Here is a 24,136-nt window from a genome sequence, read left to right on the forward strand (position 1 = left end):
CCCTCTCCACAATTATTATTTCTTGATGAATTAAATCAAAACATTTTTATAATCTACATTGACAATGGCTCCTGATCAAAGAAGAACACACGAAAAAATGACATATATCACAACATTTATATACAGAACCAAAAAGACATCAATGTATAACACAATAACCCTACAGAAATTATTCTCACTAGTGTTCTCCTTGCAGTTCTGGAAGGACCACTAAGAGGTAGTCCGGATGGCACACTTAAAACTAATCAAATAGTACCACTTGTTCTGGTGTGACACCCTATAATTCCAAACAATCACTATGATTCCGTCGACTCCTCCTTAGAAGTGTCTACGTGACCACGTTTCAGCCTTAATACTTCTTAGGCCTCCTCAGGACAGGGTCAACACATTAATCTCTCTAACCAATAATACGGCCAAAAATTCGGGGTATGCAGCAGTACAAAGCCTTCTCGGTATTTAGGCCGCTGTAGCTCCCTCCTCACGAGTACATCTACGTATGCACCATTATTATTATTTCTCCATGCTGAATTTTCAATATTACAGCGCAACTTTCGGTCGATCTCGGGGGAATCAATCGCCTCTCTTCCTCTTTCATAAGGAGGTTCAGATGCGGCTTGCATAATTCACGGGTGGGAGGTTCGCGCGCGAGGGGAGGGGGGATTTGCGTGGGGTGGGTTTACGCAGGGGGCGGTTCGTGCAGGGGGATCCTGCAAGGGGGGGTTGAAAAAATATATAAAAGATTTACCTTACCGGTCCCGCGCCGCCTCCGTTCCTGGCCGGGTGACGGTCCCGCCAGGGTTTCCTGGAACTGGAAGGAAGCATGCATCCTCCGTCCCCTCCCCTAAGCCAATCACAACGATGCAACCCACCCACCCGTCTGCCCCCAACCAGGTATAACCTCCCACCCACCCCCATCCAGGCATAACCTGCCTTCTGCTTCCTAGCAGCGCGAGAAGCAGAACAAAAAAAGGTATTTAAAATACCATTTTATGTTCTGCTTCTCGCACTGTGAGAAAGCTGTGGGGCGGCGCTCCTCCGCCGTAATGGAGGAGTTGCCCCTGTCTGTATCACACTTCAAATACACTTTAACACTGCGTGGCATATGTCTATCGTTGTTAGTTTTTGTAAAAATTCCATTGTAACCGATGTTGCTTACGATGTCTGCCTTACGCAGCAAAGGTACCAAAAAAGTGCTTCTTGGCCCTGAGTACAGTGGGCAAAATAAAATTAAGTGGCATGTTCTCTGCTTTGTAACATTGTTACAATGATATGGGAGTAATTTGCTCTGCCATGCATATTGTGTTGGAAAAGCAACTTTAAATTAATTAAATTTAATTAAAAATAAGTTAAATAATGTCCATAATCTGCATTCTCTGTCCATCCCAAATATGGTTCAGCAGTTTGATTAGGAGTGCAATCCAGATTAGAAACCGCCATGAGTTTGTAACTCTCTAATGGATGTTTTCAACGATAACCTTGCTCTTATTACCTTTTATAATTATTTATGAGTGAAAAATCTTAGCATGTTACCTAATGTGTGATTTTTATCGATATAATGTTTGAAAACTTCTTTTTATATAGGTTTATTTATGTTTTATAATTTATGATGTTTTATATGCTTTTTATGGCAAATTGCCGAAATAAAGAAGTTTTTTTGACTGACATACATCGAGAATTGAATCGTAGTAGTCCTCAGGGCTAACCATTTAAAAAATGTGTTGGGTGTCTTCTGCAAAGTTGTAACAGGTGAGGTTGTATTAATTAATCAGATTTGGTAAGGGGGTTAGGTAGATGTTGAATAATAGCGGTGGCATGATGGACTGCTGAGGAACGCCACAGTGTTATGTGTGAGAAGGTGATGTGAAAAGGTGTAGGTAGACTACAGTTTGTCTTTAGGATTAGAAGCAATCATTCTAAACCATTTTCACAGATCCAATATTGTGAAATATTTGCAGTAGTGTGTGGTGGTGGACAGTGCCAAAGGCAGCGTATAAATACAGAAGTAATGAGGCAAACATTTGTTTTTTATCAACTGTGAGTTTTTAGATCATCTCAGATTGATACGATGGCTGACTCTCTGCTTCTGCCTGGTCTGAAACTGGGCTGTTGGTATTACAGTAAGCTATAATGTTCCGTAAAATTAGAGAGCTGAAAGATGTGTTTTATTGGAAGTGTGGCACAGCCGAGAGTTAAGGTATGGTGCCCCCCTACATATTCCTGCACCTAGTGCCAGGCACCGCATGGTGCCTGTCACGTAGTGCAGGGATATGCAAGTGCCGTGTTTTTTGTATTGCGGTGGGGTGTGCGAACCGCATTCCCGCCGCAATACAGGTGGGAATATTCAGTCTAAAATACTCCCCTGCCTTGCCCCAGGGCAGAAGAGTGTATATGTTCCCTTTACCCTCCCTGAATTATCCAAAGGCTTGAAGAGAGTTGCATCTCTTCCAGTGTTTTTGAACATCGGTGGAGATTAAAGAAAGAAAAACACAACACAGCACATTAGGACTGTTAAGCGAAGAGGATGGACAGTGTGGCTTTCAGAGTACCTCCATCTTGCACAAGACCACGGAAGCAGGTACCCAAATGGCAGAACCTAGCAAGGGCAGAGAGGCATGCATATCCCACCTCGGTTTGCCAAAATGCAGGATGATCTCATTTTAGAATTATTCCTGCATCACCCCAGGCAAGGATAGTTGTGCTCACTTTCCGCGGCCTCACATAAGGCAAGGGATGCTAGTTGTGTCACTCCTCCAGGCCCTCAAAATGCTGCTGTAGACCATGAGCAAAGCAGAGGGTTATAAAAGGTTCCCCTGCACTTCGCCAGTGTTCACATGCCAAGAATCCCTTCCTGACCCTAAGGCAAGGCCACAGACTAGAAAGCGCTAGCCTACAGTTTATCTCCCTTGTTCCCTGTTAAAAATTGCCCTCCAGCAAGGTGGGGCCCTTATAACTTTTGAACTGCTTGATCTATCTGAATCAAATCAAACATGCTGATGGCATCCTATGGCTTAGATTTTAAACTCTGCTTCCCCACGATTGGTGCTGATTGGTCAATGAGGGACAAAGGTAATTAGAGTGTGAAAACAAGTTTTCTTATGGAGTTTGGTTTCAACCATACCTACAGCAGGATGACTGTGTTTTTGTTTTTTTACTGCAAGTGAATGTGTGCACCTGAGTTGTTGGGAACTGTCTCATTCTGCAGTAGCAGCCACTCGTACTACACAGTGGCGGGTGGTCGAGGGGAAACACTAAAAAAAAAACAAGTATAAATAAAATAAATAAGACATACCTGCTCCAACAGTGGCCTCCTTGCTCTCGTTCCTCACGTCCTTGTCAGGAGTCTGCTGCACATTGTACACGCTCCCAGCTACCAATACCAATCCAATGCTATTCCCAGCAGGTGAGCAGCGCTTGGATTAGTCTGAGTGCCTCGGTTTGGCGCTTAGACATTTACTGGGAGCCTGTGTTGGTTTCTCCACCCAGTTGTACAACACAACTCGGTGGAGAAAGGCTAAGTGCGCATGGCAGTTTGGCCAGCGCCGGCCAAATTGTCATGAGCACTTGGTGGTGTCCATCACTTCCCCCTCCTCCCTGATGCTGCAGCGCCAGGATGGGACGCCATGCACGCTTGTAGCCAACAGGGCTAAAAATAAAATAATAATAAAATGTTTTATTATCATTTTATTTGTGTCCTTTGCCTCTGCTGGCTTTCAGCAGGGGGGTGCGACAACCCTCCACCATAACGGAGGAGCCGCCCCTGTCATTCAGTGAAGCCCTGAAAGGATTAATTTGAACGCCTAGTGTGATAATGGATGTGAAAGGGAGGGAAGCTGAAGCTTAATTACATGTTCATCAACACAAGAAATGAAGGCACTGATATGGTCATTGCATGGTGGTAAAGTACCACCCTGAAAACATATTTGGAAGAGGACTGTGTACCTAGGGCATTGAGGAGTCTCAGAATACCAAGCTTTAAAAATCCAGATCCTGAAATGTTAACTGAGTGGGCAGAAAACAATGCAACAATGTCTGCAAGTATGATCCACATTGTTATTAAATATGCTAATATAGACAGAGATATAGCTGTCAGAGAAATTGATGGTATTACATTAGACTTAGCAAATTTATACTGAGATCATACTAAGGCATAATTAAAAACTGGAACAAGAAATTAGAGAGAGAAATTTGGGAAAAATATGAGAATGAGAGAAAATACACTTTTGCAAACCGATTTGAAAACATGGAAATGGACTATACTAAGTTCATGAATAGAACCAGGCAAGAATCAGTACACTCTGCAAGCTCATATGTCAGCTCTGACATGAAAGGGAAAAAAACAGTGGGACCATCTACCCCATTTGTTACAAAACAGCTCTCCTTTTAGAGGAATTTCGTGTTATGAGACTAAACAAGAAAGAGGGTTCTCCCAGTGACCCACAGAAACAAAAAATAAATTTCTGAGATGGAATAACCAAAAAAAAGAACCTACAAAAATGAGAGCACCAACTAAATGAATTTCAAGATACTGTAATTAACCTGACTGTTAGAGTTCCCAGCCAGGATGAGTTACATATTTTAAATTTGGGGTTATCCTTTTACATGGAATGTTCATATGATTTTATTCTAACTCGTTTTGATGTATATGAATACACATCGAGGAAACTAAAATTGCAGAAATATGACATGATGAATAAAAGTAAAAACAAATATTGAATAAACAACCCTATAGCTGTAAAGGAACCCCCTAATATCCCAGATATAGGTAATCTAGAGGCATTGGCCACTTCAGAACTGAATGCAAATGACACAGTGAAAAAGGAAGACATAGAGGGCATCAGCATTGATGCAAGTGGAAATTCTAGTTTTAAGCTACCATCTACATTTATTCCGCAGATGCCTCATGATAATTTGGACAACTTCCACCATCCAGTGGTTGCAGATCTAAAGAAACTAGGTAGGTGGACTACTAAAAAGGGAAAAAGAAGTTTACTCAATGACATGCCTTCAAAAAACCATTTCAGTGTAAATGGTAGTGTGATAATCAAGAAATCGGACAAAGGAGGAACGTTGTTTTATGGCCTAGAAATATGTTTCTGAAAGAAGCAAATAACCAACTTAATGATGCACTATGCTATGAAATTACAACTATAACACATTTCAGTGAAGTAAAGAGCAGGTTCTTTGATGACCTCAAGGAGAGGTGGGATATGGGCATTTTGGTGACACAAGAATGCAGATTTCTTAAGGTGGACCACCTAACGATCCCTACAATGTATCTTTTACCAAAAGTCAGCAAAAATAAAATCAAGCCCCCTGGCAGGCTAATAATTTCAGCAAAAAAAATCTTGTTCGAACACACATCTACTTATATTAACTATTTCCTGCTCCCCTTAGTGCAAGCCATCCCTTCCTATATACGGGGCACTAAAGTTTTGTGGGGTAAAATAGCTTCAGTACATTGGGAACCAGAGTATTGTTCATCACTTTGGATAGAACTTCCCAATTGCATATAACATGACTAAGGGATAAAAGCCAGCAAATGTTATCCAAGGGCACGGAACACTCTGTATTTGTGCAACACACAAATGTTATTACAGATGATGAGTTGGTGTCTCAATGAGAATATCTTTCTCTTTGTTTACTGCATGTACAGGCAACTACAGGGGACTGTTATAGGCCCTTGCTTTGCCCCCAGCTACGCATATTTGTTCATGGGCTGGTGGGAAGACCAGGTTGTCTAGAATATGGACATTAGGATCTACAATGAGAAAATTGTCCTCTGGATCAGATTTATTGATGATAATTTGGAAGGATACTTGAGTTGAAGCAGATAAGTTGATAAACCAGCTCAACCAGAACGATATAAACATATGTTTAAACAGCTGTATGAGCAAGGAAGATGTAGCATTTCTTTATGTAAAATGTATGGTTAGTGGGGGCACTATTCACACCACACACATAGGAAGGAGTCTGCTCGAAATAGTACACTACATTATAACAGCTTTCAATCACCCGTTCTGAAATATAGTATTTCTTATGGGGAATTTCTGAGGGCACAAAGAAATTGTAGTTCACTGGAACCTTATCAAAAAGAAAAACATGCTATTGTTTCTGATTGAAAGTGCGAGGTTACACAAGAAAAATCTTGAGAGAGGCAGGGATGAAAGCTGATGCATTAGACAGGGACAAACTAATTTCTGCCAACATGGTTAAGGAACTGACTGACACAAAATGTAGACTTATAACCATATACAGTCAACAACATTGGAAAATTAAGAACATAGTATACAAGCGTTGCCATTTATTGCAGTTAGACCCAATTATAGGTAACTGTGCTGAAAATAGACCATGTATAACCTACTGAAAAACTATATCTTTGAGAGACAGCGTGACATGGAGCCATCTTATGAACAAACAAACCAAGAGTTGGCTTGCACAACAAAATAGCTTTCAAAAATGCAACTGATGCACACCTCTAAACTGGACTTAAATACCAATCTTTTTGCGATTAGCCCTTTTCATGCCTTACCAAAGGCGTTGACTTGTAAAACTGACTCTGCAGTATAGTTTCATATTTGCCATGTCAAAAGAAATATGTGGGAAGTACAACTTTTCCAGCTTATAAAAAGATATTGGAATTCATGCAGGTAATAAAGAAAGGTGGTGTTTGCTATCCACTTCCAAACATACCATGATTGTGATGTTAACAAACTTGGCTACTTTGTAATGGATCAGGATAGGAAGGGACTCAGAGGAGGAAATAGAGTTTAGCAGTGAGATGTTTGGAAGCAAGCTATATCATATTAATACAAACATTAGCACCAGGGGGTTTAAACATCAGTGAAGAATTAGCCTCTTTTCTGGGGCAGTAATAAATGTGACAGGATATCCTGCTTTGGGGTTTTCTTCCTTCCCTTCACGTATGTACAAAGAGTCATTTTACATCTTCTTGTAGGTGGCTATTAATGATTGATATACATTTCCATCATATGGGCGTCTCTGTAAGACAAACTGTGAAAGGACTTGTAACCCCCGCAGTAACATTTGTCCACTTGGGCTGGATTGTGGATTTCATTTCCATGACTTGATGTGGGATCTTACAAAGATTCTGAACCACCCTTGAGTCATTTCTGCATCAAAATGTAATAAGAGCCCAATTGGGCGTGATTTTGCGGCTAATGTGGCACACGATGAAGCAAACAAGTATGATTTATGATGAGATGATATCGAGATCCCTGGCTAATGGAACTAGTATTTTTTCTACCACACTGAAATGATGCTGATTGTTATCACTCAGGTTGACAAATTATCTGACTTATTTTCATTCGGGTATTCATGAGATGCATTGATTTGTTTTTGAGATACGATATTGTCATGAATTAATTTCCTGCATATTATCAATCGTTATAAAGAATTGGGGTGAGAGTACTTTGAGCAGTTTATTTCACACATTCACTTTTGCAATAGGATGAATTAAGAAACTGCAAAGAATGAATTTGTCCATGTATATGTGAACACTGTAAAGTAGTCCTTTTTCTATGTATATGTAATAAGCCTTTTTTTCCACTACTCAAGCAGTTTTAAATACGCAAACCACAAAAAGAGTAAACAAGCTTATGATCAGAGTGTCTCTGCTTAAATTCCTGAACCCTGTTTGTTAGCTCTTTCAACTGATGGATATGAAATTAACCTCCTAAGAGCTGCATCATCATTTGGTTGGTGTGCCACCTTTCTATTTCTAATCTGTGGTGGAATTTTCTAGTACGCATTCTGAAGATGTTTGTGTTTATCTATATAAGGCAGCCGCTGGTCTCACAGTTGAAATGTAGCTAAGGTTACAAAACAAAATTTAAAAACCATTGAAATTCTCCATGTATGGTTGGTAAACCTACCATCATTGGCACCCCCACTAGCACTACTTTGGACCTCACATATGACATTGCTAATGACATGTTAAATTATATCACTGATGACATCACTAATGACAACTTAGATTGCATCATTGATACTTACTGTTGCTATTTTAGATCCCATGGGGAATTTGGCCCTCAGCTATAGCAACAACTGCTGATCGATTTATGCTACACTGGGCATGAAGTAGAACTTTACCCAGATAGTGTGTTTTTTGTCAATTGGTGTAAATACGTCCAGCAGATTTTGAGATATTAGTGTTTGAAAAAGGTGCTGGGTGGACTTGAAAAAGTTAATGCTTTTGGATATCTTGTCAGTTGAAAAGCTATTTGTTTATTTGCTTATAACGTTTGCACCATTTGATGAAATTTGGCAGACGTGTGTGCCTGTTGGGAGTTCTCTTCTCAGGCAAATCCACCAGGGAACATTTTAAAAGAGGAGGAGGAAAAAAGTGTTAATTTGAAAATAATACTGGCACTGTGCAACACTTTTGCACAGTATTTGGCAGAAGCATGAAACGATTGATTTTCTATTGGTATTTCCAATTTTGCACCAGATCTTCAAAGCAGATGGGGGCAATAGAATTGTCACTTGGTTATAACTTTAGCACTGTTTGATCAATCTGCATCACATTTGCAGGCAGTTAGCAAGTTACATTCAATGCAGTTATTTAAAGTTTCGTGCAGATCCAATAAAGGAGCAAATTTGAAAAGGAGGTATGAACATTTTTGATTTACTATTAACTTTATCACCATTAGATGGATATGCATGCAATTTAACAAAGGCTTAGCATCTTTATCTTAGCATCTTTATCTTACTCCTTTTTTTTTTTACATTTGATGTAGGTCCATTAAGTGGGGTGGGTGTAAATGATGGGGTCAAAGAAGTGCTCATTTGCTAATAAACAAGGCACGGTTTGATGAATCTGCCCACAATTTGCCAGCTGATATATAGGTTTCCCTTTCTGTTAGTTATATAAAGTGATGGAGGGGGATCAGGCCGTTTTGGAGCTTCCCCTGCAAAGAGGAAGTGAAGAGGAGTGGGGGGATCCAGAGGAGGAGACACCGCCTCCAAATGTAAAAACTACACCCATTTTTCTCACAAGATTTGCAAATCGAATTTTAGGTCTCTCGATCTGTGAATACTCTAATGCCCTGCTCCACTATGCATGGCCAATTGCAATACACGGCTGATTAGGTATCACAGAGTCTGTTGCATGCAGCCACCTTCTGCACACAGAGCATTCCATACACTGCTGAAGACACAGCTGCTTCATTCACGCTGGTGCTGGACATGCACCAAGAGCCTGCTATGACTGGCCAAGTGCTACACAGCGCAGTGGGGGGTGTAGTGCATGGGAGTGTGGACTGCATCCAGGCCCTGCTGCGCATGCCCTCTAACATTGCACAGCAAGGTTGGTGGCACAGGAGGTTGGCACATTCTGTCAGGCCCTGGAACCAACCTCTGCTGTGTACAAATAGTGGCTGTAGACAGCTTAGGTTGGATGTGTAGAGATTGGTCGTAAGGCCTGGTCATGCACATGTAGAGTTGAGTATGCAGAAGGTAGGGCATAAGGTCTGTTTGGATGTTGTGTGCAACCAAAATTCAGTTTTCAGGAGGATGTATACAGGGTTTTGCCACAGGCTGGAATCTGTGGCCAATCAGTGTTGTGTACAGCCAAAGGATGGGTCTCAAGTGGGTTGTGGACACAAGCAAGGGGGTAAGACCTATACCATACAAAACTCACAGATTAACAGAAAACACTTTTTTAATCATAAGTTATGGTCTTCTGCACATTAATTTATGTTTTAAAAATCTTCCGAAATGTGATTAAAAAACCTGGTCAAGGCGAATTTATGGGTCCTAAACAGATCTGAGAACCCCCTGAAATTGGCCATTTATGCAAGAAGAAGTAGCCCATTTTTCCTAATGTGTGTGCTTTCAACCTACTTCCAGTGTGTGCTAGAAATCAGTGTGCAACCCCTGGGTGATCATTTGAAGCTATATGGGAAGCTATAGATCTCTCAAAGGTAGACAGAATTCTGAGTTCATCAAGGGGTAATTCGGATAGATTTCTCAAGCTTTTCCAAACTAACAGTTGAAATAAACAAATATTACAAATGAGTAGGAAATAACTGCCATTTGTGACAACATTTGTAACTTCTTGTCACAATGGCCAATTTACAAAAGCAATATACCATTATGTCTGATAGATGCTTCTGGTTGTAGGGATATATAGGGTTTGTAGGTCTTCCAAGAACCTGAGGTGCCCAGAGTCAACAACTGAACTGCACCTTACAATGGTTTTTCATTGTGTACCGCGTATAGAGCAATTTGCATTGTAAAATATAAAGACTAAAAAATGGGTAGCAAGGAAACCTACGTATTTCTGATATAGACACTAGAAACGGAGTTTAGGACCATTAGTTATTTGTACATTTCCTTATTTGTGGGTACCTCTACTAGCATATGATTCAAAGGGTATTTTTCAAAATGGCTTCTTTCTTATTCACAGGCTTACATTTGGACGTCACAAATGCAGACATACAATTGGTAATAAGAAATGGTCTATTATTCTGTTTTACCATGTCTCCTGATAAAAAACGTTTCTCACGTGTAGGTAGAACTAGTGCCTGCAACAGGAAAATGCTCAAAACACAACATGGTTACAGCACATTTTTTCCACTGAAAACTGACCCTTTTCTTCTATTTGGATAGCTGTGGATTTTGGGCCCTGCCTTAGCCAGCACCTAGAGAATTCTAGCAAACCTCTACATTTTTTAAAACTATATACCTGGGGGAATCCAGGGTGATGTGACATGTGGTTTAAACCAGGTTTTACTACCCAGAAGCCTTTGCAATCATCAAAGTTTCACTAAAAACACACATTTGCCTCACATTTCTGTGATGGAAAGTTCTAGAATCTGCAGAGAGCAACAGATTTCATACCAATTCCCCAAATCTCCAGATGAAAGTGTTATCTCACTTGTGAGGAAGGGCCCAAAACGCAACATTGAGACATCACTGAAAACTGACCCTTTCTGTGCAGTATGACTACTTGTGGATTTTGGGCCTTGGGCCAGGCAGAACCGAGGGAAACCTAGCAAACTTGTACATTTTTGAGAAGTAGATACCTAGGGGAATCCAGGGTGGTGTGCCCTGTGTGGCTCCCACTAGGCTCGTGGACCCAGAAGCCTAAGCTCGACAAAGAGTTCTGTCGGATTCCTGCTTCACACCGGAAAGTAATTAAAGGGATCAGGAACCGCGCCTGTGTTTTAGAGCAGCAGAAGGAGGACTGCTCCTGCCCCTCTCCTGGTAGGGGCACTACAGGAAGATGCAACCGCACCCTCGATCCGTGTGCAAGGTAGATGCTCCCAGCTCCTGCCGTGCACCCGTAGAGCCAGGAAAGGTGAAAGGTGATCGTCACTGCGGTCGCTTTAGCACTGTGGGTGCTCACGGCTCCAACCGCGCACCCGCTCACCTGCAGAAAATTAGACACTAGAAACTGTAAAAAAAATTCTGGTTTGGCAATGGGGTAGCAGCAATTTTTTGGCCGTGGATCGACAGCCATCTAGAGAAGTGTTATATTATCACTTGGTCTCTTCCCTTCTCCCTCCCCTCTCGCCTCTCCCATGGAACCTTCAGGTAGAGGCAATTTAGAATGTTGATGTGCCCTCACACCGAGTCCTGTGACTGGCAAGTTGGAGGCGTTCTTCTTATGCTTAGTAAAGAACTTTATACTTACCTTCTGGCATGCTCACATTACTTCTTTTTGGCGACGAGGAGCAAGGGATGCTGTGACTGGGACAGCTTGACGCCTCCACTCTGTTGATGTACATCTTGCCAGCCTTCAAAGTCTTCTCCGCTGAACATTTTGCGATCCTTGCCCCATTTCAGCTCTGGATGGAAGCCCGTTGTGGTGTTTCCCTGTTGTGGGGGTGAGTGTGCACTGTTCCCTATGGTTCATTAGTCATCCATGTTCATGGACAATTTGGTCTGATACTTCTTTGGAGCTCTTTGCTCACTGCTGCAGGATGGCTTTACGCAGCCTGACTTTTTCATCACCTCTGCCCTTCGCTCCCGTTGAGCCTTGTTGTTGTGGGCTTCTGCGATGGGGGACCCTGAAGTATGAAGAGAGAGTGACGTCTTTGCACTGACCATCTTCTTGCTGGTATCGTCTGCTGCTTTCTCCAGGGTGTGCTGGTGTTTACCCTGCTTGCTCTTGTTTTCTGCCTGCATCTCCCGGGATTATTTCCAACCCTCGTTTTCCTGCAGTCTCCGCGTGATTCAACCGAGGGAACCGTTGTCTACACCTCTGCATCTGGCTGCTGATATAGCGTTTACTTTGTGTTTCTTTCATATCCTGTGCCCAGCGTTGCCTCTTTCAGACGATTTCCTCTCTTGCTATGCGCTGGTGGAACCCCCTGGGCTCACTGCTTTGCGCGTCCTCCTGCTTTCAAGAACATCAGTCAGGGTGACCTTTCAGCTTGTGTGCGCACTTCCTCGACGTTTCTCCCTCGCAACGGTTGGTTTTCATGTCAGGATCCTTCGAGGGCAGCGTGTATCCAAGACCTGTGAAATAAATTCCTACTTTCGCCTCAGCTCCTCTGGGCAGTATCTCCGGATCCTCCTGACTGGGACTTTTCTTCACGGAGTGTCTGACTCACATTAAGAGGCATAGAAAGAGGACGCCCTCATTTGGAAACCTTATAATGTTGCACATGGTATTGAGTTTAAATTCAAATTAACAAGCTATTTTCCTGATTTACATTACGATTGAACCGCAGTTGCTCATTAACTCTGTTTTTCTCCTCAGGATTAGAGTTCTGCTCTCACTTTCTTTTAGTGAGGAAAGTGTGTGGGGAATTTATCCTTTCATCTGCTTCTCTCAGGTTCCTTTTTGTTCATTATGGCAGCAGCAAGCACGACCCAACCCGCCTTTTCTTTATGGCTTAAGTGAGCCAGACATACCAATGCGCAGGTGGCTAGGCATTTTCAAGTCTTATCTTATAGCCATAGGGGAAAATCATTTTTCATCAGTAAGGAAGCAGCACATATTACTGCACAATTTGGGCATTCATGGTAGGAAGGTGTATGAGGACATAACAGGCACTGATGTGGACGAAGAGATTCAGGGGGAGAAAGCAGGGGTAGATGTATATGATTATACATTAAGAATATTGGAGACCCACTTCAAAGAGAAAATCAATGTAGTTTTGGAGAGGCATACATTTTTCAAAAGGGAACAAAGGAAAGATGAGTGAGTTACAGCGTATGTAGCTGTTTTGAGGGGCATGTCTGCTACTTGTGAGTTTGGTACCCTTACAGATTCCCTTATAAGGGACCAGATTGTCAGATGTACCAACAATCAAAAAAATACAGGAGGAACTACTTACCAGAAATCCTGATTTAAATGAAGCCATCAGTATTGCTAAAGGTATAGAACATACAGCATTATGCATCAGGGAGATGAAGAAGGTGTCTGTGTTGGACAAAGAGAAGGAAGAGGTTAAAATCCTGGTTAGTGAAGATGCAGTGTGTAAGATCAGTGAGAGGAACAGGGAAGTTCAGTGTAACAAACAAGAAAACCTCTGATGCTACAGGTGTGGTAACCATACCTATTTAGCGTATAATTTGAAGTGCCCAGGGAGAAATGGTGTATGCAGGAAATGTAATAAAAGAGGCCACTTCGCCTAGGTGGGGAAATACATTAGATAAATGGTCCTGATCCCAAAAGGGACAAGAATAAAGACTATGTGTTTCAAATTAAGGAAGGGGAAGTGGATGAACATGTACAATATAACTCTTGAGGGGGTCAGTATTCAGGTGTTCACTGCCTCGTGCTCACCTTATACTCTCATAGAAGAGAAATTGTTTGAGAAAATGTTTAGCACACATAATCTTGTTGTGGAGTCTGCTGACCTGCATCCTGGTGGGTATAATGGGGAACCCATTTCTTTGGTGGGCATGAAAAGAATGAGAATATCTTTAAAGGGAAGATACACGGTAGGCAAGGTATACATCACAAAGAAGGGTTTCAGTTTATTGGGGTGGAAACACGAAAAGTAACTTGGCCACTCTCGATCCCAACAACATTGATCAAGTGTTACTAGTTGAACCACCGGAGGTAGGCAGCGACATCACCAAGGAATTCCCTGAAGTGTTCACTAAGCAGCTGGGAAGATTACAAAAATATGTGCACAAGATCACGCTCAAAGAGGAAGCTGTCCCGGTAGTTCACAAAACCAGATCAATTCCCCTCCTTATGAGAGAACCTTTGAAGAAGAGTTGCATAAACTGATACAACAAGGGGTGATAAAAGAAATTGAGAGCTCCGAGTGGTTGGCGCCCATTGTTCTTACCACCAAGGACAATGGAAAGAACATTCGTCTTTGTGTAGACTTAAGAGCCCTCAACGCCAACATCTGGGTAGACAGGCATCCCTTGCCAAGGATACATGAGATGCTGAGTACCGTACACGGGGCAAAGTACTTCAGTGTCTTTGATTTATCCTCGGCGTACCACCAAGTTACTCTGCATCCAGATTCCCAAATGTTGACTGCATTCACCACTCCGTTTGGTAACTTTAAATTTTTGAGAATGCCATTTGGACTTGCACCCACTCCTGCGGCATTCCAAAGAATAATGCAGCACATTTTGAGAGAGAGTGTAAAGACTTTGTGTTTTCAAGATGATATGCTGATTTATGGATCCAGTGATGGTGACCACAATTATAATCTTAGAAATATTTTGAATAAATTAAAGGAAGTAGGTTTCACTACCAAGGAAAGCAAGTGTAAGCTTGGGGTATTTTCGGTGGACTATTTAGGTCACACCATTTCAGGTGAGGGAATCAAACCCTAAGCAGATTTGATGGAAGCTGTACGCAGAGCCCCTAGACCCACATCTAAAGACGAGATAAAGTCCTTCTTGGGACTTGCAGAGTATATGGCTAAGTACATAAAGAATTTCTCTGTTCTCACTCAACCTATCAGGAACTTACTTAAGAAAGGGTCAGAGTTTGGATGAAAGGGTGAGCATGATTCAGCGTTTGAGGAGATAAAAAGTTCCATTGCCAATTCCCCCCAAATTGGTAATTTCAGTGTAGAGAGGGAGACATTCCTTACCAAAGATGCCAGCAACAAGGGTATAGGAGCCACACTATCGCCGAGAATAGACTACCGAGAGATAATTGTTGCGTTTGCCTCCAGAACTCTTACTAGTGCTGAAGCAAATTACTTGACAGTAGAGAAGGAGGCACTGGCTTGCTACTGGGCCATTACCCACTTCAAATTTTACTTGTGGGGTTTACCGTTCGTACTAAGAATGGATCACAAACCTTTTCATTTCTCTATTTACAAAAAAAAGAGATGGAGAACGCCACAACCCACATAGCCAAGTGGGTCCTGGGACTCCAAACTTTTAACTTCAGTACAACATATGTCCCTGGTTGCAAGAACAGTACTGCAGATTACTTATCTAGGTCACCTGTGGCAAAGGAGGAAGGGTGTGAGCTCATGGAGGATGCCATCTTGGAGGTTAGAGTACCTGCAATGATACAGAGTCAGTGGGCGTCCATTTCTGAACAAAATGGTGAGCTCAAGGCTGTGAAAGGGTTCATTGTCAACGTATGGCCCCATAGATGCTGGGATCTTCCAGAGGAACTACAGTGCTTCTAGAATGTAAGGAATGAATTAACTCTAGAAGAGGAGTTGGTATTGAACTCTGGCAAAATTGTCCCACCAGAAGGCCTCAGGGACCAAATATTGAATTTAGCTCATGAGGGGCATCGGGGGAGGAGTCTTTGTAAGGCTAAACTCCAATCTGGTTATTGGTTCCCCTTCATGGACCACCTCATGAAAGCGAAAGTCAGAGATTGTCAGGCATGTAGTCTTTTTTTAAAACAGTTTTTTAAAAATTAGTTCTAGTAACAAAATCGATGACAACAGATGACATTCGTAATCACAGTTTGTACAATTGCCAAGGTAGCACAATTATTGACATAGGGTACAAATTTACTTTACATTCCAACTTATAACAACATAAAGCAAAACAAAAAATATCACTTCCAAGCCGTTCATTTGATCCCACGGTAGTGTGTGCAATCTAGTCACTCAGATCTGGGTCTGAGGCCTCATCTGGGGGAGGCAAATGTTGCAGCGAAATGTATTCCATTTACCCCATATCTTCTCCCACTTGCGGGGGCAGCCTCTGTGGATGAATACTGCCATCTCCACCACCATCGCCCTATCTAAGTCTTGACACCAGTGTAAGTGCATAGGGGCAGCAGGTATCCCCCAGTGTTGAGCGATATTTCGTTTCGCCAGCATGAACCCCAAGGTTGCCCAAGTTTGTGCTGCATGGTTAAGGTCGGTGGGCTCCCAGATATTGAGGAGGCAGCTCCGGGTTTCCAGGAAGACCTCCACCCTGCCGACGGTCGCCATTATTTTCCCCCAGTACTGTGCTATAACGGGACAATCCCATAACGTGTGGAAGAATGTACCCAGCTGCCCACAGCCCCTTAAGCATAAAGGCGTCTCGGCCCGTCCGATCCTGTGAAGCGTCGTTCTAGTAAAGTATGTTCTGTGCAGTATTTTTAATTGCACAAGTTGTAGTCGGGACGAGATCGCTGCCTCCCGTGGGGATGCTAGGGCCTCTTGCCAGTCTTGGTCGTCCATGTCCCTCACCTCTGTGCGCCACTACACTCTTAGGGTGTGTGTGGGGTCTTTCTGGTTATTCACCAGCTTACGGTATGTGAGGGAGATTGCTATTTTGGTGAGGTGATCGGTTAGGAGGAGTCCCTCCAGTGGCAACGACTCAGGGAGAACGTCACCTTGGGGTATGACTGTGGTGACTGCGTGCTCGACTTGTAGATATCGGAACCGCTCCGAGTCCGTCATCTGATATGTTGTGCGCAGTTGGTCAAACGTCATTATTTCCCCTTTTTTCCACAGGTCACCTACTTTGGAGATTCCTATGAGGTCCCACCGAGCGAAACCTCTGCTATTGCGGACTGTACCTAATTTTGGGGAGTCCCAAAGTGGCGTATGTAGGGTGATTTTTCCCTCCAAGCCGAGCGCCCATTGCGCTCTGAACCAGGTATGTATTGTGTGAGCCGTGGGGCCAACCAATGTGCGCAACTTGGACTTGTCGTAGATCCGGCTCCTTAGTCTGTCCGTAACTAGGGTGTGTCTGTCCATGCGAAGGCGTGTCTGTCCATGCGTAGGGCTGGTTCAGTCTGTGGGGCGTGGAGCCATTGGTTCACTATTATAAGTTGGGAGGCCCAGTAGTATAACTGCACGTGGGGCAGAGCGATGCCACCATCGTACCAGCCCCTAATTAGTTTTGCCATTGCTATGCGAGGGGGTTTTCCGTCCCACAGGAGTAGGCTTACTTCTGCCTCGATAGCTTTAAAATATGAGTCAGGGACTGGGGTCGGCATGTTTTGAAAGATGTATAAAAACTTGGGGAGGGCCATCATTTTGAAGAGGGCCGCCCGGCCCAGTAGGGTCAGGGGAAGGGAATGCCAATATTTCACATTGCGTTTCAGTCTCTTAAGAGGGGGTAAGAGGTTGCGTTCGTAGAATTGAGTGTGGTCCGGGGTGATATGGATGCCTAAATACTTAAACCTGTCGCTTCCGAGTTGTATTGTCACACCCCTGGACACCCCTGGGTAGTCGTGGGAGTGGAGCATGGAGAATGTACATGACCGATTTTGCCCAGTTGATCTTGTATCCAGAGAATCTGCCATGTGATGCGCATATGTCTAGGAGCCAATTAATGGAGCAGCTGGGGGAAGCCATGTATAACAGGATATCGTCTGCGTAAAGGGAAACGCGGTCCTCCCAACCCTCCGACCACCGCAGTCCACGTATCACTGGGTCTCCCCTGATCCAGGCCGCCAGAGTCTCAAGCGCAAGGGCGAACAGTAGAGGGTATAGGGGACAGCATTGTCTAGTCCCACGTCCTAGGGGGAAGTCATCGGACACCCGTCCATTAACCATCACATGCGCAATAGGCTGTGCATATAAGAGTCTGACCCAGGCTAAAAAGTTGGGCTCAAAGCCAAAGTTTTGTAAGACAGTGAACAGGAAGCGCCATTCTGGCATCTAAGGACAGGAGAACCGCCTCTTCCTGAATTGTTGACATTCGTGCCACCACTCTGTGAAGTCGCCGCAGATTCATTGCCGTGTTACGACCGGGCATGAAGCCCGATTGGTCTGGGTGGATAAGGGATGTTAGGTGGGGTTGGAGCCTAGTCACCAGTGCCCTCGCTAATATTTTGTCCTCCGCATTTAGGAGTGAAATGGGGCGGTAGGAGCTGCACTCGTCGGGGGGTTTACCAGGTTTTGGAATTGTCACCAAGGTGGCTAACCTTTGGTCTCTCGTAGTTGTCCTTGTTTTAGGCTGTCTACGTACATCCGCAATAGGTGGGGCCCTAATATGTCCGCCTCTTTCTTGTAAAGCTCCACGGGGATGCCGTTTGGACCTAGTGCTTTGCCTGGTTGGAGTCCCCTGATAGCAGCAGTGATTTCATCGGCCGTGAGGGGCACCTCTAGCGTGTGCATTTCAGGGGCTGTTAACTTCGGCAAACGTATATCATGAAGGAAGTCCAGGTTTTCCTGCACGGTGGCGGTCGTAGTTGGTGCATAAACTGTCATATAGTGATGTGCCAAGGTTGTGGCTATATCTTGCTGGTCTGTGACTATTTCCCCGGAGATCGAGCACACCCGGGCCACCCAGCGACTCGCGCGTTCCTTTTTATCGAGCCATGCAAGGAGCTTGCCAGCCTTGTCCCCCACCTCGTAGATTGTGTGTTGTGTTTGCTTTACTCTGGCCTTGGCTTCTTCCCATGCGTGGTCCCTAAGGGCCTGTTGGGCGAGGGCTAGTTTATGAGTCGAATCCCCAGTTGGATCTCTTGTGTGGTCTTCCTCTGCTAGGCTAACTGCCCTCTCAAGCTCCTGCATATGTCTGGCCTTGTCTCGTTTGTGTGAGGGGATCAGTGAAATGGCTTGCCCGCGGAGGACCGTCTTGTATGCCTCCCAGAGAGTGGCGGGGGAGGATACTGAGTGTATGTTGTCTTGGAAGTAGTGTTTTGTGTAGGGTTTTCTGTATGATCGGGTGCCTCAAATATCCGGGATATATGGGGTATATGCGCTGTCTCCCAGCACGTTGTAAGGTGTATGTTGCTAAAATCGGGGAGTGGTCAGATATCCCTCTGGGGAGATGCTTGATTTCAAGGATGTAGTCAAGGCTCAATGGAGATGTGACGACGTAATCAATTCTGGACATACTATTGTGGGCCCCTGAGTGAAATGTGTATTGATGTTCTGTGGGGTGGCGGGAGCGCCAGACATCCACCAGTCCTAGTGCTTCAGTGAAATCTCGCAGGGGAGCAGGGGAAGTCCCTTGATTTCGTGATGGGAGCATTTCGAAGGCTGTGTCAAGTACGGTGTTAAAATCCCACAATAAGTTCTCCTAGGGGTAGCGGGAGCAAGAATTTGCCCAGCGCCGGGAAGGTGAGATTGTGGAGCGTGGGGAGAGCATAAACGGAGACAAAGTTATAGGCGCGTCCCTCCCATTGACCCGAAAGCGCCGCGAAACGGCCTTGGTCGTCTGTCTAGGTGCCTCGGACCACCAGTGGGAAGCCTTTTTGAACGAGTATACCCACCCCTCTGGAGCCGGAAGTGAACACAGAGTGAACTATCATCTTGAAGCCCCATTTATCTAGTGCCTTGGTGGCAGTCCCTACCAGATGAGTCTCTTGTAAGAGAATCACTGAGGACGCGTGTCTCTTAAGGTAGTGTAGTTTTAAACCCCTCTTTATTTTGTCACAGAGGCCGTTCACATTCCAGGATATCAAAGTTAAGGGGGGAGAGAGCTTGTGTGTATCTCGTGACTGTTACTGCGTGGAGTCGGGAGTTACGCCCCTCGGGGCATCAGTGCGGTCGATAGGCATTGGATTAGTGTGTGGAAATCGTTGGCTTGTGTGTGTGCTAACCTTGAATTGAATGGCATTAGCTTTGGGCAGCAAACTATTAACAAAATTAAAAATTCAAACGTAAACATAAACTGAGGTCTATGTCTGTCCGGTAAAAAACTGAACCGGGTCATACATAGCACCAATAACAATCTTACAATCCCATCCCCCCTCCCTGCCTCCCTGCCCGGCGGACCCAAAACTACCGCCTCCCCAACTGAGCAGAGTGCTTATGCCCCATAACAGGTACTTGCATGGGGATGAGTGATTGTCTGAGGTCCCATGGGGTCCCCTCTGAAGGTCTCGTCATCTGCGGCTAGTTTTACTCCTGAGGGTGGAAATACCGTTGTTGTACATGTGGCAAGTCCAGTGTTCATGCCATCAGGTGAGGCAAACGTTGAGTAGGACAGTACTTGTCTAGGGATGAGGAGGACCGCTTAGTCGTTCAGTGTTGCTGTCATTCTGGCCAGCTGGTTTAAGTCTCCTCAGTCCCCTTTGTCACTGGAGTTAGGCACCTTTGATCTTTCCGACTCGTGGATTCGCTGTTGATGCTGGGTTCTCGATTTGTCAGATCTCGTTGCTGGACGCCATCCCTCCAGCCAGTCCTTGGCGTCTTTGGGCGTAACAAAGAACCAGGTTTTTCCCTCTGCCTCTACTCTGAGTTTTGCTGGAAGAGCATGGAGTATTTGAGCTCTCTAGCTCGCAGTTCCTTCTTAACGTCCAGAAAGTTGCTCCGCTGTTTAGTGACTACTTCTGTGTAATCTGGGTAGAGCGTGACCGTTGAGTTTTCGATACGAATCGGTGGGGCCACCCTGGCCACCTGCAGGATGACATCTCGGTCTCGAAAGTTGAAGATGCGGGCAAGAATCGGCCTGGGGGGGCGCCCGGTTGAGGCCTCCCCCCCTGGTACTCGGTGAGCTCTTTCTACAGAGAAGAAGCTGGAGAGTCATCGTGGTTGCAGCTGGTTTTTTATGAGGTCTTCCACGAAAAGATCCAGTGCCGACCCCCCCATCTTCTCCAGCACTCCAATGATGCGCACATTGTTGTGGCGTGAGCGCCCCTGCTGGTCATCTAGTTTGGCCAGGATGAGTTTCTTGTCCCCCTCCAGATTGCGTACTTGGCGTTGCAGTGCAGCTCTATCCGTGGAAAGGGTCTTTGTCGTAGATTCCACCTCCGTCAGCCTATGCCATAACTTTGAGAAGTCTGCCCGGATGAGGGATAGATCCGTTGAGATTGTGCCAATGGATGACTGCACTTGTTGGAGGGCGGACATGATATCCACTAGTGTGACAGCATCTGATTCTTTTGCTGCAGGAACCTCAGATTGCGTAGGGTTCGTTTGCGCTTTGTCCGCCGGGTCCTTGGTGTAGGCAAATTTGTCCAATTTACAAGCAGGTACGCCTCGCGGGCCACGGCCCCCCATCTCCTCTGCCTGCAGCTGGGGGGAGTGCCTAGGGTATTGGGAGGAAGGGGTAGTAGTCACCGCTGCCTGCCGCATGCTGTGATGGCACGCGCGGTCTTTTGGGTTTCTTACCCAGTCCCCCACAGTTGGACTTGCTGGTGATCAGGGCCCGGACCTTTACTCCACCCCCCACTCTGCAGGGCAGTGGGTACTGCAAAGGAGAGTCCAGTCCTTAAAATAGCCTGCGTGGTCTACCACCACCCCGCTGATGGTACAGTGTCTGTTGCCAGCTAGCGAGCCTCAGCAAGGCCTCCCTCGCTGTGATCACTTACAGCGTCTGTGACGATGAGGAACGATGTCCGTAGATGTGAGGTGGGTCCCGGTGCTGCGTAAGACAGCGCTGCTATCACGCTGCCTGACCACGTTACTGGTTGAGAGAGGATCGGCACTAAATGAGCAGACACCGGTCAATGTTGTCTTGTGGTGGGCTGTCCTGGTCGTCCTGGTCATCTGAAATCTTGTGTGTGCACCAGATTCAGTTATGGGATGCAGCCTGTGGCAGTGGACGATGTCGCCGGATGCAGAAGTAAGGCCACACACAGAGGTGGAGCTGACAATTGTAAGGAGGGGGGCCCAAGGAATGCAGGCGTCACCAGTGCCCCGTCAGACCCTTTACTGAACACTATAGGTTCCGATATCAATGGTTTGGGAACTGTAGAAGTGAGAGCGCGTGGGGCCTCAGCATCCACCTCAAAATCAGCTCAGGTCTCCCTGCGCGCGAAGCCCAGTGCAGGCGTGGAGTGCAGCTATATGCACGGGGCCTCGCCGTTCGCTACAGGCCCACCGCAGAGCGGGCCGCAGCACACCAGCCGCCCGCGCGCTCTCACCAGACTCACTGTTATGTACTCTGGGGCCTCCTCAGGCGTGACGTCTGTCCGGTGTCCGATTCACCGGGGTCCCGGTTTCGGGTGCGTGCTGTTTACGTCCGACCCCTGGGACGCCCCGGCAAGTTGCTCCGTGGTCCACACCCGGCTGGCACTCCTCACGTCGTCACCCCCGATGTTGCTGGCTCCGGCGCGGCCGCTGATGAATAGTTCACGCAAGGCCCCAGCTGCAGAAAGGCGGGCAGGCTGCAAAGCGCCTCTATTCCGCGTTTCAGTTTTCGGAGCTGTAAAAAGATGCAACCGGTAGCGCTGACGTTCTGGTTGCATCGGCGTATCAATTCTCCCGTATGTGGCCCGGATAAATGTGCGGATTAATTAAAGGGGGTTCCCCGGGTCGCGGAGCTCCACTTGGTTGCGGCCATTTTGCTTGGACGCTAACCACACCCCCTCAGGCATGTTGTCTTAGTGACACAACTAAGTGTATCAGGCGTGCACCCCTCATCCCCATAGAAGTACCTACGGTCCCGTTTGTCAAGTTGGGTCTGGACATTGCGGGGCCTCTACAGGCCATGGGTCCTGAGGGGAAGTACCTCATTGTACTTATTGATTATTTTGCACACTGAATATCTCACAAATTTGTTCTTATTGTCAATACTTAGACCCTCACTGACTTCTTAACTGAGGTATTCTCCAGGGAGGGCATCCCCAAGACTATCATCACATACAATGGTGTCCAATTAGTGTCTGAGGAAATGAAAAACTTTCTTAAAGATCTTTCCATCCCGCATGTGTGTACACCTTTGTATTGCCCCAAGGCCAACGGCAAAGTTAAAAGGGCTAATAGAGTGTTGAAAGAGTCCATTCAGTTAGCGGTGGCCTCAGGGAAATCCATGGAGAGTACTGTGGGAGACATGTTATGGTCATACCACACTACCCCCAATGCCATAACAGGTATGTCTCCATTTGAAATGTTGAAGGGGAGAAAGGCTGGATCTAAGGTTTCTCCCAGTTGGCTGTTCAAGAACAGGATGATCACCTTTGATCCTGAGGAAGTGGGAAGAAGGATGGAAATCCAACAAAAGGCATACAAAGACACTTATGACAAGAGGTGGGGTGCCAAAAGGAAGTCCTGGAAAACAGGGCAGTGGGTACTTATAAGGAAGCCCCAGGTGACAAGCAGCAAAGGTGGCAAATTCTATGAACCTGAGAAGATAAAGCATGTCAAAAACAATGTAGTGGTTTTGGAAAATGGTAAAATGTGGAGCATGGACAGAATTACCGAATGCCCCCTTAATCTTATTCCCTCTGAGGGAAGGGAGGAGGGATCAGCTGGAACCCAGTTTGGTACAGGGTTAGAGAAAAATATCTGTAGACCTGTGTGTCCTCCCAGGTGGCAGAAAGATTTCGTAATGACCTAGTTCAATGGCAGCTGTTTTACAATATCCTGTACTTCATTCCCCTGGTGAATTTTATTAGACATTATAATTACCGTTTGTAGTATAGTTTTGTTGTTAATTATTGCTCTTCATTTCGTGTGGACTTCTCCGTCCCCTTGTATCTTTCTCTCTCTCACTCTCCTTCTTTCTCTCCCTCTTTTCTTCATCCTTTTCTCTATCTCCTCCCTGCGTTTGCCTTCTCCCTGCTCTCCCTTTGGGGAGGGAGATGTGTTATATTATCACTTGGTGTCTTCCCTTCTCCCTCTCCTCTCCCTCTCTCCTGATTAGCCTCTCCCATGGAACCTTCAGGTAGAGGCAATTTAGAAAGTTGATGTGCCCTCACATTGAGTCCTGTGACTGGCAAGTTGGAGGCGTTCTTCTTATGCTTAATAAAGAACTTTCTAGGACATTTCTGAAAACTAGACACCCAAGCGAGTCCAGGGTGGTGTTATTTGTTTGGGTCCCACAAAGTGTTTTTACCCACAATGCCCTACACACCTAAAACTTTGCCTAATAATGTGCA

At 45.3% G+C, this 24,136-nt stretch overlaps 1 protein-coding gene across 1 annotated transcript in view; it reads left to right on the top strand.

Moving 5' to 3' along the window:
* PEX7 (peroxisomal biogenesis factor 7) overlaps positions 1 to 24,136 on the top strand; it is a 1,030,600-nt gene that overhangs the window by 943,863 nt on the left and 62,601 nt on the right. The window lies entirely within an intron of this gene.

This window comes from Triturus cristatus, chromosome 6 (assembly GCF_964204655.1).
Source record: "Triturus cristatus chromosome 6, aTriCri1.1, whole genome shotgun sequence".
Taxonomy (NCBI): Eukaryota; Metazoa; Chordata; class Amphibia; order Caudata; family Salamandridae; genus Triturus; species Triturus cristatus.